Genomic DNA, 15,042 nt, shown 5'->3' on the forward strand with positions numbered 1-15,042 from the left:
GAGTGTCATGCAGGCAGTGATTGTGCTTTGTTGGAGGTAGTGTGGTGCTTAGCAAAGGTATGCCATGCTAATGAGCGCTTTTCAGAAGTAAAAGTTGTTGGGAGGGGGGGGGGCCCACTCTTGCCGCTATTGTGGCTTAATAGTGGGACCTGTGAACTTAGGATGCAGCCCAACATGTAGCCCCTCGCCTGCCCTATCCGTCACTGTGTCATTCCCATCACTTTCCTGAATTGCCCAGATTTTCACACATGAAAACCTTAGCGAGCATCGGCAAAATACAAAAATGTTCTGGTCGCCCATTGACTTCAATGGGGTTCGTTGTTCGAAACGAACCCTCGAGCATCACGGGAAGTTCGTTACGAATAACGAACACCCGAACATTTTGGTGTTCGCTCATCTCTAGTAAGCACCAACTTGGACATAATAAATGGATCAGGATGGATAGACAGAAGATAATGAAGAATTGGGCAGTTTATATATGGTGCAAAAAAAAATTTTATTCCTCCATATCCTTTAAAAGGCAACGTTTCAACCTCTTGTGATGTTTGTCAAGCTCAATCACATATCAAACCATGACTGCAATATATAGTCTAGCAAAAAACCTACTACTACCCAATCACCACACTGTGAATTCAAACCCAGATGTGTCTGATCATTTGTAATGGCATTTGTTTTAACACAATAACTACCTCCAATTCATCCGCTGAAGAGATCCAGGATCCAGGAGTTCTTACTCCTGCCGGACCTCTCGTCTAAAGTGTGTTTGAAGTGAAGAAACATTGACTAGTCACACACTTTAGACAAGTCGATCTGAGATATGCGCATATGTCTAAACAAAGTGGTTTCACAGAAGATATCACAGGACATAAGCTAAATTCATGACTGTGCAATGGAACTAAAGTAAAGCATTGTGTGTAGAGAATTATATTGTAATTAATATTTATATTAATATTTATATGAGGATACAATAGTAACGATCTGCGCCACCACACAGTATTAATTTTTGTATATAACTATTAATTTAAAAAAAAATATTTGATATACTTGATGATTGGTATTCTTGCTATATGTTTTAGTTATAAGCAATATATATATATATATATATATATATATATATATATATATATATATATATATGTGTGTGTGTATATATATATATATATATATATATTTGTATATTTTTATAATTATATTTATTATATTATTGATAAAACAATGTCAGAATCACTTGGAAAACCTTGACGAAGTTATTCTATGTTAAAGTGACACATGTCCAAAATTTGGCGCCATCACTAAGGTTCCTATTGGTTGCCTTCTAAAAAAACAGGTCTGTTTCAAGCAACCTACCTCTCTTAATGATCCTAACATCCAAGAAATCAATCTTATTAGGTGAATAAGATAATGTAAATTTGAGTTCTGTAAGGATGTTGTCAAGTGAGTGATGAAAAGTTATTAAATCAGCAGCTGACCCATTAGACAGCAAAAATAACACAACATAACACAAAGTGCCAAAGTAGAGACGTCTAGAAGCTTGATCTTTCAATGTAGTGCATGTAAATATTTGCATAAGTTGGGGCCATGTTGGACCCCATTGCAGTCCCCCAATGCTGTCTATAGAACCTATCTTCATACACAAAAAAGTTATCTAGTACAAACTCAAGCAGCATCAGGGTGAACTGTATGCAGAATTGGACAATCAAGATGCTCATGGACTGCTTCCAGGCCTTTAAGGTGTGTATTGTTAATATACAAAGATGTTACATCCAGTGTGGCCAATATAGTGTCATCAAAGATGGTCACATCATTTAATTTTACCAAAAAGTCACCTGTGTCTTTAATATAAGACTGTGCACCAGTTGTGAATACATGTGGTTACATAAAGTTACAATTCAGAGGTTATGAGACATTAAATGATGCAGAGATATATAAATTGCTGAGGGGGGACCCTACATCTTGCCTTCAAATTCAACTGAAGAGTATTATTGATGAAGCCCTATTGTTAGGGATCATTGATCAAGCACTAGCGGATTTTCTGTATGTGAAACACCCAGTGACACTGTGTATTTACATGCTCCCCAAGATAAACAAGAAACTTGATAATCCAGCAGGTAGACCAATTGTGTCGAGTACAAGATATATCTCCAACAATTCATCATGCTTTCTGGATCGGGTTCTGAGAGACTATGCAACTGGTGCACAGTCTTATATTAAAAACACAGGCAAACTGTATCTACTACTCTGTGTAGGAATATACACTAAGCAGCCAACCCGCTCTATATTAGGAGGCTGTGTGAGTGGCTGCCTCATCAGTGTCCTTCCCAGGTGTAATTGGATCCCTCATTTGGCTGCCTGCATGCTTAAGGTGGTGCAGATATCTGCCCATCTGTATCAGTAAGTATATGGTCATTTTCGATGATTGATTGCTTTTATATTTTCTTTTCTGTGATATATTTATATTAGTGTGTGGACTCACAAAAAGCAAAGAGCCTTGACATTGGCTTGTTAGCGCAAGTATTTTGGCCAAAATCCATCTAATAACTCACATTTATTATTTATTATTCACATACAGTGCAGCCTTTAGATGCCGGGGAGCCCGTGGTGACAGTACTAATGTGGTTCACTTTTTAACATGCAGGGCAACCCACCAAACAGATATGGCATCATTAATAGGTTGCTAGCCTGCATAGTACACTACATGTATCAGAATCCTCTGGCACCCTGTATTTGCTACTCTGTGTAGGAGTATACACTAAGTAGCCACCCCCCCTCTATACTAGGACGTTCTGTGAGTGGCTCTCTCATCGATGTCCTTCACAGGTATAAATGGCTCCCCCATTTGGCATTCGGCTGCCTGCATGCTGGGGTGGTGCAGTAAAAAAGCAGTTTAGGAAACCAATAATTTACAATGGTTTCCTTCCCATCTGCAATGTTTTCACTAATGCGATGTTGAGAGATAAACAAAATCACAGCATGCTCTATCTTTCTGCGATGTTTCCCTATGAACCCTGCATTTTTTGCATCACAACGCAACAAACATGTTGTGATTTTAACATTAGAAAGTCCCATTAACTTTTGCGATAAAAAATTGTGCAGTTGTATCGCAGGCGGCAGCGATGTAATGTGGGATTACTCTCTAAAAAAGCATTGATGATGCTCAAAAATTGCAGTGAACAAAGACGCAATTTTGCCGCGACCTTCTTAGAGAGACACAGATGTATTTAAATTGCACCGATTTATGCTGCCCTCGACAATACTTTAATCAGCTACTACTAGTCACAGCAGCACCAATATCAGGCCCACAGCTAAGTCTCTTTGCAGAACTAGTGTTGCCTGGACATTTTTTGAAATCACACGTGAAGACAGAAGAGTGGTCCTCTGTAAGATCACTAAACGTGTATGAACAGTCACATGCTGTCAGTAACATGGTTCAGAGAACATGGCCGGGGCGTTAAATATCATTAACAGTACTCTGGGACAAGGTCCTGCAGGTGGGTCATGAAACTAAAAGTGGTGGTCCACGTTTCATGGTACCCCCAAGAGTTGTGGGACATTCATCCTTGTCTGTCCCCTACTCACCCCCGTCCTTCCTCTTTTCTCCTGTTATCTCTTCATATCACCTGTCAACACCTTCCACATTGGCACAGATAACCATATGTGACAAAATCTGCCCTCCATACAGCGGTGCATGTGGTGAATGCCAAAATGCTTTCCTAAAAACAATGTCTAGAGTAGCGCAGACAGATGACCAAAGAGCTGTTGACAGCTCTGCAGGCCCAGGCTGACCCTGCACAATCTGAAGCCAGGCAAGGTTGTGTGTAACAATTGGGCAAACCTGATGGCAGCCCAACAACAATGTCATACATGTACCTTGCCTGGCCCATGTGATGAACCTGGTAGTGCAGAGCTTCCTAAACAATTACCCAAATTTATACCCAACTGCTTCTTGTCAGCGGAGATGCAACAACAGTTTGTGTTACCACCCAATTGTCTCACCTGTGATGTGCCTACATGGTGAAATTCCACGTTGCATATGTTGCAGATGCTAAGCCAGCAGCAATGAGTACTAGATATTGTACGCCATTAGCAGACACTATATGGAGGTTGGTCCCTTGATGCCTTTAGAGTGGCTGCAGATCAAAGACGTGTGTGCTTTTTTAGCCTGCTTTGGAGGACAGTGACCAAAATGGTCAGTCATGATGACACACTGATCAGTATAACCATTCCTGCTGTCTGCCTACTGGAATAGATGCTCCAGGACCTGAGGGACGATTATGTATTGTTATCACAGGAGGAATGGATACCAATCTCTGAACTGTCTAGCCAGTCTGCCATTACTCAATATTGCAGGGTGACTTTGGACAAGAAAAGGAGGTATCTTCTCCAACATGTTTCTCCACCCATTGCTGAAGTATAGAGGAGGGGGATAATATAGGTCCAGAGGCAGGGGTAGGCTACAGAATGTTCCTTCAGCTATTCTATATGGGTGGTCGGATCAGCTGGAGGACACTCTTAGGCCTGACCCCAAAGAATGAGGGAAATCACCCTTAGGCTCTTAGAGGCATATGGGTGCTTTTATGCTGCAATTCTTGCAGAAGGATCATTGCATAGCCAACATCAAAGCATCAGATTATTACTAAGTGGCCACCCTCCGTGATCCTGGCTACAAGGTAAAAATGACAAATCTCATTCTGGCAGTGGAGATGGACCTCAAAATGCAGCACTATCAGGACAGATTGTTAATCAGCTTGAGCAGGGCATTTCCCCGTGGCCATGGGGATGCATCCACAATGGATTGCAGCTCTGTGGCTCATGGTGGATGAGTAGAAAGCTGCTGCAGCAGCACAATCACTAATGGCAGAGGAAGCTGAGGTGTGGCATAGTTTTTTCAGCCTGTTGCAGCCTAAACCAAAAGCACAGGGTAGGACTCACAGTCACAGACAGTAATTATCCATGATGCTCCACAGCTCTCGTGTGAATATACTCAGACAAGGCGTTGGCCCCATTGACTTCTAGGAGTCTAAGCTGGATGAGTGGACAGAGCTTGCACAACATGCTTTAGAGGTGTTTGCCTGCCCCGCTGCCAGTGTGCTACCAGAAAGCGTGTTCAACACAGTTGGGGCTGTGATAACTGATAGATGCATCTGCCTGTCCACAAACAATGTGGATCACTTGATGTTTATAAAAATGAACTAGGAGTTGATTTCACCCAACTTCTGCTCCCCTATGGCAGAATTCACTGATTAGTTAGAATGCTGGCAATTTTTACTCACATATGACTGAGCATAGATTTATATCAAAGACAACACTGTACCATCCAGGTCTTGAGTTGTTGCTGCTGCTTTTCTTCTCCTGATTCCACCATGAGGTACGGTTCTCAAGTTTCCATGAGGAGCACACTGTGCCTTCCAGGTGCTGGTGGAACTGCTGCTGCTCTCCTTCTACTGCTATGTTAATTCTTCCTTCTCCCAAAATGAAAATTTTATAAAGCACAAGAAACAGCTGTAGTTGTGTAGCTTTTCCTTGGAGCAGGCCGGTGCTTGGCTGTTCTGTTCACCTGTCAGAATTTGTCCTTTGCAAACTTTATGACATTGCTTTTAAAATAAGCAGCACACCTGCTAGTGAAGTTTTTGGCAGCTCTACAGCTGTTCCTTGGAGTAGGCCCGTGCTTAAATGTTGTGTTCATCTTGCAGAATGTGTCCTTGTAAAATCTGTGATCATGATGACTTTCACACAGCGCAGTGTTCTCAGCTGCACCCAACCTTTCAGCAGGTTCTAGGGTTTCTCTTGTATCTGATGACTACAGATTGCACCCAACTTACATCAGACCTCTTGTACTTGCTTAAACACTCCACCACTGCAGCAACAACACTCTGTTTGCATGCCACATGCAGCGACCAAGACACGAGGCCAATGCTGAGGAGCTAGCGGGGTAGAGATGGCACTTGTCATCATGGCTCTACCAGACTCCTCCCCGGAGGGACGCACGGAACTTCAGCCAAGACACCGCCAGGCCTGTTCCAGGCAGTCTGGTTATCTGTATAGCTCCACTCCTGGACACACACACTCTGGGATGCAGAAGAGGGGGATACAACACTCTGCAGACACTCACTTGAACTCAGTAGATTAACGATTGCACGGCAGACTCCTTTCTTCTCTCTCACTCCTCCGAGGTGGTTCCTGGAATGGTGAATGTAAGGATAGCTTTTCTCTGCTTCCATCTCTTCACCACATGAGGGTTGAAGGTACCCTCATGTGGCGGGCACTCTCACTCCTCTCTCAACCGTTGAAGCAGATAGATGACCCCACCTCACTCTCAATCACACACACACATGTATTGACAATTCTCCTGTTCCAACTTCTGGCCTGTTTGTACAATTCTGTTCCTGCTCTCTGTGATTTGACCTCTGGACTGTGTTTTGTGTTGAAGTATACGCTGCCTGCCTTGATTGCAGATTCAAGTTAGAGTCTCAGTCGTAGTTCTCTGCTACATATTCATCCCTTACAATTAAGTGACCTAAAGTATAGAGTTTGGACTTCCGCCCTGGATGCCGAGAGAGCAGGACGTGCCTTGCAGAGCTCCTGCTATAACACGATCCCCGGACACATCGGGACCTCTCTGGCGCTCTAACAGCAGCTGTAGGGACAGCCATCCCTCTCTACTTTCTGTGTGGAAGCCCTCCGTGCCACCAGAAAGAAGTCTGTGGCATTTCCTGGCCCTCCCAGACGTGACATATCCAGGCCTGGAGCCGGAACGTGGGAACCCAAACGCAGGACTTACCCGGAGGCTGGGACAGAACATCTCCAAGAGCCTCAACACAGACAAGAAGTCCTGGTGTGCTCCATCTGGCCGCGGCTTCCCACCCACACCCCACTACAGCGGCCGCCGGCGCAGCGCGGCCTAGTGGCGCTCAAAGCTGCGGCCTAAAGTTTCAGCCAGGATGCTTGCTAGACGCCGCGGGAGTGAGAGAGTGACACGCGGCACCACCGAACTGCCAGTGAGGCCCCTCTTGCCCGAGATGTCGCACGCGGAAAGTAGGTGCAGCGGGGAGCTGAGCACTCTGCACCGAGGCATCACATCTGGTGTCTGGACCCCGGGGAGCCTGCCGGCGGACCTGACTGCTACCAGAGCAGTGCAGGAGGAGCGTTGGGGAAACCGACGGCGGCAGCGACCATCATCCTGGTGCAGCGGAGCAGAGGTGGGAGACTTGCTCCGGCTGTTTGACGTACGACTCCCTGCACACCCTAGGTGCTCTATAGGAATGTATAGAACCTGCGGGTGATTCCGCCCCCATCACTATTTCTGGCTCGGGCAGCTGGCAGTCTGTGTAGTGGCACGGAACACAGGCTACGCTATACAGCCTGATATCGGGTGCCACAGCAGCCATTTTTCTTACCTTGTTAGCCACAAAATTGATAATATATAATAAATAATAAAATAAAAGCTAATCACCAACTAAATATCAGAACTGCTGCCATCTGGTGGAGAAACGGAAGAAGACACTGGTCTTAACAGACAAAATCCCCAGTTATGAAACAGTCAGATGGAAAACAACATATATGGATGGAATTTGAATACGTTTCAGATGAGAAGCCACATCCATATCATTAACCCGGCACAGGAATAAAGAGCTGGACAGCAATTCCAACTTCTGTATACAAAATTTGCTAAAGACGAGTATGGACAGATATTTAAGCGAACGCAGTTTGGCATCCCGAGACGAACAACGCGCTAACTGGAATCCGAGAGAACATCACTAAATGGGAAACAAAAAAAAAAAGCGGACAAATCCAAAGAACACAAAGGAACTCAGCAACCAACATCCCCCCAAACACCCGCTCAACCGCAAACGTCAGTTATGTTCGACTCCCTTCCAAAAGATATGGTTGGCCCCATTCCACAGACCTCTTCACCTTTAAATGAAGCTGCTGGTATGACAGAGGTGGCACAGGCAGCTTTGGTGGCACAAGAGGTATCAAAGATACTCCTCCCTCTGTTCGACAGTAAGCTAGAGGCATTGCATAAATCAATCAATTCAGCCTTATCGCAGATCACAGAAAACGCCCAATGGGTAACAGAGCTGGAGACAAGAACCCAAAGTGTGGAACAGACCATCGCAACTCTAGAAATCTCACTACTAAGAAGCCAATCAGAGACTGCACTAGTCCGGGACAAAGACGATGATTTGGAGAACAGACACCGTCGAAATAACCTGCGTTTCATCGGGATACCAGAATCAGTAACCAACAGCCAACTAATAACATACCTGACCAGAGATCTTCCACGATCCCTCCAGCTTGACATGCCCAATGACCCACTGATAATAGAAAGGGCCCACTGTATCGGGCCACCCAGAGAGGGGCGAAACAATGACAGGGCACAACCATGCCCGGTAATAGCTAAATACCTACACTGGACGACAAAAGAAACCATTCTACAAGCCTATAGGCGTAAGGGAGAGTTGAGAATTCAAGGGACAAAAATCCTACTGTTTCAGGACTTTTCTGCTATAGTCCAACAAAAAAGGAAGCTGTTCGCCCCAATCTGCCAAGCTCTACATGAAAGTGACACTCGTCTCCAGCTATTATACCCAGCAAAACTTAGAGTTCAAAAAGCCAACAAATCCCTTCCATTTAATTCTCCAGAGTAAGCCAGAAGACATATGAGTTTAGGGGAGGCTGGGGAATGGGGTTAACATACAGGAAGAACTCTGATCTTGACTCAAATTTAGTCCAGGCTCCATATAACATGGATGTGGCCACTCATATCTAGCACAGCCTACTGTTTATGTTGATCGTTAATGTGTTTTTTTTTCTTGTATGTTAATTTGACCTGTTTGACTTTCAGAAAATATTTTTACGTGGGAACTGGGGAACCCCCCTGGCACGGCGCGACTTCTATATGGTTGCGTCCACAACTTTCTGGGACCGAGGGAGACAATGAAAAAGAGATACGTCTCAAGGCATTTACATCTAGAACATGCACACTCTGATGCCCACAGATATAGAAACAGATACACTTGAAACATCTGCAATTTTGAAGTTTCTCTCCTGGAATGTGGCAGGACTTAATACACCCGTTAAGTGGAAAAAAAGGCATTACACATTTAAAATGATACAAACCAGATATCATATTCTTACAGGAAATCAACTGGAAAAAGGGGGGAGGAGGGGACCCGAAAGCCCAATGGATTGACTCTTGCTACTCGGCCTCACACACATCAGCATCCAGGGGAGTAGCCACCTTAATAAAAAAAAACACACCATATGCACTACATGACACCATAGCTGACCCGCAGGGAAGATATCTAATACTGAGAATATGCATAAACTCATCAATGTACTGCCTAGTGAATATTTACGCCCCCAATACAGACCAACCAATATTCTATGCTGCACTAGTAGAGTCGCTGCAACCATATCTGAATGACTACTTAATAATTGGCGGCAACTTTAATAGTGTACAGGACGATTCCCTAGACAGAACGGGCCCCTCCACGCAACCAGCCATGACTACACATGCACTACTGACATTGAAAGATCAGCTACAGGTGTGTGATCCATGGTGAGTGCACAGCACCACCAGCAGAGAATACACTGCTCCAATACACATCGCTCATTTTCTCACATTAATTTTTTTTTTTAATGACTAACAGTCTTCTTGACCAACACCGCCGATCTGTGATTCACCTCATAGCTCTCTCAGACCATGCAACAATCACATTAGAACTGCATTCGGTCTCTCCCCAGCGATTAACACGACTGTGGCAATTCCCTGCTATTTTGCGGGACTCGGAGGATTTTAGAGAATATTTGAGAATCCAATGGAACAATTATGCAGATGATAACAGAGAACATGAGGGTGACGTAGCGTTATTCTGGCAGGAATCGAAGGCGGTAATGAGAGGCCACATTATAAGTTATATTTTCCATAGACTGAAAAAATTCCAGACAGAATTCGCGAAGCTACACATCTCTCTGCTGTTGGCGCAGAAAGAACATATTGATTCTCCTAACGACCGCTCATACCTTCTTAACTGCAAAACACCTACTGGATGCATTTGTACATACCCACGCGCACTTGCAAACCCAGCTGACCCAGGAACAAGTTCTATGGATGGGGTAACAAAACGGGCCGTCTGTTAGCCAATTTAACTAGACAAAACCAGCCCCACAAGCCGATATTAGCTTTAAAACATCCTAGCACTGGAAAGATAACAACTAACAGAGAGGAGATAGCACAAATATTTTACGAGTATTTCGAGGATCTCTATAGAGCAGAAGCATCCAACATGGGGAACATATATGCCTTTTTGGACTCAGTAGGCTTACCTGGAATTACAGAGGAACAGACATCCTTACTAGATACAGCCATACGGGAGGAGGAGGTAAAAGAGGTAATAGCATCAGCAGCAGGGGGAAAATCACCAGGCCCAGACGGACTCTCAGCAGAATATTACAAAATACTCTCAGCAGATTTAGTGCCTACACTAACCCAACTTTACAATACACTATATATAGACGGGACCCAAATCGAGGTTTTCGGGTGTCGAGAACCATTTTACTACCTAAACCTAATAAAGACCTAAGCAACCCAAGCTCATACAGACCAATAGCGCTACTAAATTGCGATTACAAATTCCTATAAAAAATACTGGCCGACAGCCTTCAGTCTATCCTTCCTTCTGTGCTCGATACATCACATAAAGGCTTCACGCAGGGCAGAAGCGCTCTAAAAAATATCAGAGCCGCATGATGCTCTTGAGTCTGGATGTCGAAAAGGCCTTTGATAAAATACCTTGGCCATTTTTAAATGCGGTCTTGGGGAGTCAAAATTTTGGACAGACATTTGTAAACTACATAAGCGTAACCCAAGCGAACACCACCACCACCCTTACAATTAATGGTCTAAATACGGCGATTGTCGACCTATTCAGGGGGGCCTGCCAAGGTTGTCCACTCTCTCCTCTACTCTTTAATATATCAATAGAACCATTACTTAGACATTTAAGAAAAACCACACTTTTCACAGGAGCTCGCTGCAAAAATCTGGAAGTCAGAGTGGAGGCGTTTGCGGACGACGTCCTACTGGTAGTTGACAACCCTAAAGAGTCCTTAACAGCACTACTACAAGACATAAAAATCTTGGGAAGGCTCTCAGGGTACACACTAAATCTAGACAAAACTGAGGCTTTATTATTAAAGGTCCTACCAAACCCCCATGGACAGAACAGTATCCTTTTCATTGGGAAACACACCCCATACAGTATTTGGGAGTTAAAGTTATGAGGAATCCCTCTAAATTATATGCCACAAACATAGAACCCCATGTTAGAAAACTAGAAACGACCTTAAATACCTGGAAAACCTTTACAATATCTTTCCTGTGAAGAGCCAATCTATTAAAAATGATGGAATTTCCACGACTACTATATATTTTACATTCCCTACCCATTTTTCTAAAACTAAAAGATATAAAAAAGATAAATTAACTTTACCGAAATTTTGCGTGGGGAGGAAAACGGCCGCGCATAGCACTTAAAACATTACATAAACAGAAAGACAACGGTGGAACTAACCTACCCCACATAAAAGATTACAATCTAGCAGCACAGGCTCGTATAATACATGACTGGATCCATTCCCAATCAAACAACTGGAACAGGATATGTCTGGCCCAATACAACTACAAAGTATTCTCCATCTCCCATACGCGTCACTGCCGGAGACTACCAAACGTAACCCCCTGATCCTTGTGGCCTGGAGAGCATGGGACAGACTCCGCAGAGACAGTCGGGCGTCCTTGTGTGTGTCCCCCATACCTGTCTTTCACGAATAACCCCAATTTCCAGGACAACAATCCTCCCACGATTTTTTCAGTTTGGCGCGGACAGGGGGTCGACTCCATAGACAAACTATTACACAAAAAAGAGAAACACATCTTGTCATTTGAGGAGATGAGACAGACATATCCTGAGCTCCCAATTCCACTATTCTCCTATTTGCATGCAAGACATTATATCCAACAACTCCTGCCACATTTTGGAAAATTTGACTCATTGCAGGCGGGTGGTGCATAGATCTCTAGATCGGGAAGCATGAAGGGTATGATCTCTAAAATATATAGAGCAATACGGAATATGCGGGAACAGGATGATGTGGACACGGGGGTTGGCAAATGGTCTCTGGACGACCCAGGCCTCACACCAGAACTAATTATAAAGTCAATGTCATCGGCTCATAAACATCTGCCTTCAACTAGGTTTCTAGAGATGCGACTCCAGATCGCACACAGATCGTATTTAACCCCGGTTAAGGGGTATCAGATGGGAATATATTCCATGTCGAATTGTTTTAAATGTAAAGCTCCAGTTTATGGGCATGCCCTGCAATATAAGCTTTTTAGACAGGAAATCACGAATATACCAGCACAAAACTAATGAATTTCTGTCCACAGGAGCCAGCATGGGCAATTTTTGGGTGCTTGGACCCAAATGTATATCACTGCTCAAAAGGGGTGCGCAAGCTCTTACACTTTGTGGCAGCAGCAGGACTAAAAGCTATCCTACAGATGTGGAAAAAACCGACAGCCCCTCCATTTAGAATGTTCTTGGATAAGCTGGCATTTCTGTTCCAGATGGACTGGGCTGAAACATCGTTGTTTAAAGAACAGATGGTGCAGTCATTCTTTGAGACTTGGGAGAGTTTTGTCAGAATGCTTCAACAGAGAATAAGGGAGAAATTGAGGGACTGTTTCTACCACACGTGTTGGTACCAAGAACAAATGGTATTGGGAGATCCTCCCCTTTAGGGTGTCATGATTGTCGTGCTGGTGCCGCGGGGGGGGGGGGGGAACTCCAGGACTCTAGGCCAGTTTTCCACCTTGCTAATTGGGGATGTATCTTAGGTGTGTGGACACGCTGAGGACAGACCCTGAAAATAACTACTCACTGTCCAAAGAACAATAAATGAAAAGGAGGGGGACGGCATATAATTTTGAGGTCATACCAGGTCTAAGTTTGTTTTTATATGTGTGGGGTTTTTTTTGTTTTAAATTTTTTTTGATTATTAGTTATAAAAAATAAGCATAAAATGCAGATCGAGAATTCATCTGTCATAATCTGCTGAGAGACAACCGCAATATGATCAAGAATGACCGTATATCTGTAATAATATGGAAAATGTATCTTGATTGTTCAATAAAAACTTTAAAAAAAAAAAAAAAGTATAGAGTTTGTCATATACACTACAAGCAGGTCTGCTTAGTACCTAAGAAGGCACCATCAGTGTGCACACTGTTCAGCTTTTAATGAGGCCAGCCTCACTTACAACCAGATGCTAATGAACTGCTCAATGTCTTCCTGAGGGTCTTGTTGCGTAGTGCAGCTTTGAACTCTCACCGATTGTCCCCCCTCGGTTGGCAATTGTGTGGGTTTTGGCACTCTCAGTTGCAGTCCAACAGCAGATCTAAGCAGTGCAATTTATGGTCCCTGTGTTCTACAGCAGCACCTACTGCTCTCTGGCTGCTCTACAGGTTATCCCACCAAGCGATTCTCTGCACCACACAACACCTCTGTGTCCAGTACACAGCTACATTCTTGCAGGCACAAGCAGCCTGTCTGTCTACTGTGCAGCACCCCACTCTCTCACAGTCTCTGTGCTCCTGTGATAGCACAACTATAACTCCTTTTATCAGCCTAGCAACAGCCAATCAGTGAATTTCCTTCTGGGCATACCCAGTTCAGATTGTCGCATATGACCATTTCGTCACAGATTTTGTTGCATACCCTCCCATTCTCATAGTAACCAATTAGCCTTTTAAAGGAAACTCCTTACATATACACTGCATACTGCGAAAACTGTCAATCCCTGTAGATGTGCAAGATTACCGGTGCCTAACGAATGAGCCACACCTATCTTTTAATGGGCCTTGCAAGAGGAGTATGTGAGTGCCTAAAGACTACAAATCATTGGCCCATATATGACAGACTACTTTATGCAGTCCTCAATGAGGGCATTGGGATACTCAGTGTGTTGTCTTCTTGGTGCTTGAGTTCAACATATCAGGGATTGGGTTGACAGATTACTGTAATGGGCTAGTGAGCAGAAAACTCCCTTTCATGTTATGAATGAATCTTATTGTTGCACAAAAGTGTCTGGCATCATCTTTCTCCCCTCTCTACATTCAGAACACATGCCTGCTCAGCCAAACACTGTATGTATGTGTATGTAAGGGGAGGTTTTTTTTATTAGTGTATTATGTTGTTGCCAAAATAGTTTTAGCTTAAGTACAGTTACGTCATGGATGTTTGGAGTGTGCCTTATACTGACTGTCAGCGTGGAATGAAGTCCGAAGCATGATTGATAAAGAAGGTCCTCCATTAGGTAAAAAGAAAAAAGTTTGGTACGGTGTTAGCCAGTGGAGCAAAATGTGATTGTTCTCAGCAAGAGAAACAAAATAATCTTGTAGCCATGATACCTTTTAATGGCTAACAAAAAAAAAACCACAATGTTATAGCAAGCTTTCGAACCTACTCAGGATTCTTTCTCAAGCATAATGGAATAGATCCAAAGAGGCATACATTTATATACACATGACGAGGCACAGACATGGTGTGATTAATTTGCACTCAAAAAAATCTGAACAGGATGAGAAAAGGAGTAAATACTTAACTAGGCCACTTATAAGGATGTGACAGTTTTATGGTCCCTAAATTGGTGTTAGGGGGTCACCAGGCCTTTATGTTATCTGTGATATAGATTTCTCATAATCTCCAGTCACACATTAACCCTCTTGAGGAATTTAGGCCTGTGTTGAAAGATTATAATAAATTTGTACTCCCAAATTCTTCTGTGATGTAGAGATGTGAAGTGGCCTTTTAATATAATAACTTTCATATATTGTGTCCGTGACTAGAAAAATGCTCAGCCACAGGAAATTCTGTCCTTTATTCTTTAATTGTGTGGCGACATATGAAACTTATTATTATGTTCTGATTTTTCTAAGGGCAAACTAATCACACCGTCTGTGCCTTGTCATATGTA

The sequence above is a fragment of the Eleutherodactylus coqui genome, chromosome 10 (assembly GCF_035609145.1).
Source record: "Eleutherodactylus coqui strain aEleCoq1 chromosome 10, aEleCoq1.hap1, whole genome shotgun sequence".
Classification (NCBI taxonomy): domain Eukaryota; kingdom Metazoa; phylum Chordata; class Amphibia; order Anura; family Eleutherodactylidae; genus Eleutherodactylus; species Eleutherodactylus coqui.